The sequence below is a fragment of the Labeo rohita genome, chromosome 10 (assembly GCF_022985175.1).
Source record: "Labeo rohita strain BAU-BD-2019 chromosome 10, IGBB_LRoh.1.0, whole genome shotgun sequence".
In the NCBI taxonomy this organism is placed as follows: domain Eukaryota; kingdom Metazoa; phylum Chordata; class Actinopteri; order Cypriniformes; family Cyprinidae; genus Labeo; species Labeo rohita.
Window position 1 is genome coordinate 7,919,915 of NC_066878.1, and position 3,415 is coordinate 7,923,329.

Below are 3,415 nucleotides of genomic sequence, written 5' to 3' on the forward strand. Positions count from 1 at the left end.
AACGTTCATCTTGCTCCATCTATTATTTTGGCGCATCCATAATGCAACAAACACACTGGATCAAGAAGCAAAATATTTCAACTATTAACACAACACTTAAAGGAATAATTCAACCAAAATTATTCTGAAAATTTATCATTTACTCACTCCCATGTTGTTCTAAACCGTTGTTCACACTCAACACAAATTAAAATATTTTAATGAAATTTGAGAGACTTCTGTATTGAAAGGCTGTTCACCCAAAACTTCAAAGCGTTCATAAAGAGATCATAAATAATTAAATAAATATATAAGTTAATATGAATTGAGCAGTTTAAGTCTCCTGAAGAGACGCAATTGTAGGGATGCATGAAATAGGATTTAGAAAATAGTACATTTGAAAATAGTTTATTTTCATTAATATTAGTATATTTATACCTTTGATACTAGTTTTACTTATTAATATTATTTACATATATTATCTATTAACATTTTTGTTTTTCCTATAATGTATTTTAGCCTGTATTAGGGTTTTACACACTCACACAAAAACTAAACAAAACAGCATGTAGTTTCAGTTAGGTACTTTTATTTTTTTTTAATTGACATGAACTTGAAGCAAAAATGAAAATGCTCTAAAAACACAAATAATAAATGACAGTTGACAATGAACATGAAAAAAATACATCAGAAAGTAAAAATAGAAATAGAAAATAAATGACAAAATTTCCAGGAATAATGTAATTTCAGGATCCTCTGTGATGCCTTTAAGCCCATCAATGTGGTGTGATTGAGTGGCAGTTTCTCTGCAGATGATGAGGTTGTGAATATGATGCATCTGAAATACACAGTTGAGTTTACAGTTAAAGAGTGTCCATGTGTTTATGTAAAAACAATTATGCTTATGAAGGCCATAAGCAAAAATTGACATATAAGCAGTATGCCCTTCAAAATATTAAAAAAAGAAAAAGTGATTTAAAGTGGGATCTTAGGATAGTTTTATATAGCTTTAACACTTAAGCATAGACTCAAGTAATAATTTTAAGAAAAATCTAACAGTGAAATAAACTCATTACCTCTATTACTTAGTGGAGAAGAGAGTATCCTTAACCAAACAGAGCTGGTCACACAAAAAAGAACCTAAAAAAAAAAAAAAAAAGACATTATTGGCAATGGGAAACAAGTTACAATATGAAAGTTAACATTTTATAGACATTGTAAGAAAGAACTTCACCTGTTGAAACTGTGTTGATAGTCTGTGTAGCTGGATAGTTGATGTCCAGAAAATGAGTAATGAGGTGTTTTGACAGTTACAATTTTTTTTTTTTTTTTTTTTTTTTAAAAAGCCAGGAATAAAAACAAAAAAAAACCTAAACTCGGTTCTAAATAGACCTTTAAAGAACCATCTTTTTAGAGTGTACTTATAATGCAGTGCTAATTGACAGCTTTTAAGCTATCACTGTATAGAAAACTAAAATATAATACAATTTCTGGGGGTTTTTTTTAATACATGTTATATAAGGCTCAAACTCACAGCACTTGCAGAGATGGAGCAGCATTTAGTGTGAAATGCGTGATGTGTAATGTGATCACGTCTCTTCAGAAGACTTTGTTTAAACCATTCGATTCTTATGTATTTGTTTTACAATCTCTTTATGAACATTTTGAAGCATCAGAATTTTAGGTGAATAGTTTTTCAGTGAATGGACAGAAATATCTCAGGTTTCATTAAAAATATCTTCATTTGTGTATTAAAGATGAACAAATGTCTTATGGTTTGGATGTGGACATGGCTGTGAGTAAATGATGACAGAATTTTCATTTTTTTGGATGATCTAAATTAAGCCAAAGAGGACAGCAACAGCAGTGGTAAGGCCATGTATATATTCCAACACAATCTGCGTCTCTAGTACTACATCCTAGGCACCTTTAGGTTTGAGTGGATGACAACATCATCTTCCAGTAATAGTTAAGATGCTCATCTTCATACCCTTGGTGTGGACATCCTCTGGCTTTGTGTCCTGCAGTAAAAAAAAAAAAAAAAAAAAAAATATATTTCCTACTAAATATTGACATTAAATGTTTAAAACATAACAAAAATAATAATAATAAAATTCTGGATAAGGACTAGTTTTTACCAGTACAGAAATAAGTCAGAAATAATACAAAAAATACATGTATAAAAAAAATACTGCATATCTTCACTGTATGGAATAAACTGACTCTTATTGAAGCTGCTAAATTTGTTCAGTCAAGAGGAGTGAGTGTTGTCTTAGCTTTTTATTTATTTATTTTTATTTTTTATTTTTTTGTAACATTAACGGAACAAATATCAGCAGGTTTATGAGGCTAACGTTAATGCACGGATCAAATTTACTGACACACAGGCGATTTTATCTCAGCCGTTGACTCTCATTTCAGACTTACAAGTGATTGTTTATGTAAATAATCACATTTTGACATAACTTTATGTGTATTTGACAATTTAAGCGAACTAAGCTGCTACAGAGAGATGAATCTGTGATCGCATATTTTCTGCACGCTTCGGTTGTGTGTCAATAAACACGTTTATCATCTTACACGTCTTGCACTTTCACATATATGCACCAGTATCGCGGATTCACAAAAAAACAAAAAACAAAACAACAACAACAACAACAAACTGTGTGCCAGATAAACTAGTAAGTTATATCGCCTAGCACAACGAAATACAACACATAATTAACCTCTATCTGGTTAATTATATACTCGTTTAATCGACATTTGAACTGTATCTATAAAAATATATCTGTATACATACCTTGCAAATGCTAACGTTAGCTGATCGTGCTTGGAAAAACAAAGCTAGCTAACTAGTTAGCCGCCAGACTTCATTCAACAATGTTTATTCTTTCTTTAAAGAACATTTACAAACCTAACTGTGTAGTTTATTTGGCTTACTTTCTATATTAAATCTGGGCAGAAAGAACTTACCTCAAAAGAAGACATCCACTCCCTTTGCCATCGTTGTTTATGTTTGAAGCAGTAAACTCCGTGTATAGTTCAGCGACGGCACTTTGCGCATGCGCAATAATGTCAAGTTGACCGCTCAAATGAAGAAATAAAAATACTGAGTTTGCTCAACTTTCTTATTTGTGTTCATTGAGAAAAATATAGTAAACATTGAGTTAACTTGTTTTTATGTGTAAACTCAACATTTTGCTTAAAAATGTGTCCACTTGACTTACATTTTTAAACTGAGTGAACAATTTGCAAGTTGGAGTTTTTACAGTGTGGCGTGGTCGTGGCGGCCTGTCAAAATTCAATGTTTCGCCATGGAAATGGAAGTTGTTGTAACTCAAACATACAATGTACGATCTGCCCCAAACTTCCCCTGTTCGATAAGAGTCCTGACCTGAACACATCTGAAGGCCAATATTAAGTTATAATCATAGTG

General features: G+C 31.5%; 1 long non-coding RNA gene across 1 annotated transcript; it reads right to left on the minus strand.

Annotated features, from left to right (window-relative positions):
* Positions 1 to 730: 730 nt before the first annotated feature.
* On the minus strand, positions 731 to 3,025 carry LOC127171963 (uncharacterized). The gene is made up of 3 exons (XR_007828577.1): positions 2,953 to 3,025; positions 1,907 to 2,000; positions 731 to 817 (listed from the first exon to the last, which is right to left on the minus strand). It is a non-coding gene; the product is annotated as an uncharacterized LOC127171963 (long non-coding RNA).
* Between the last annotated feature and the right edge of the window lie 390 nt (positions 3,026 to 3,415).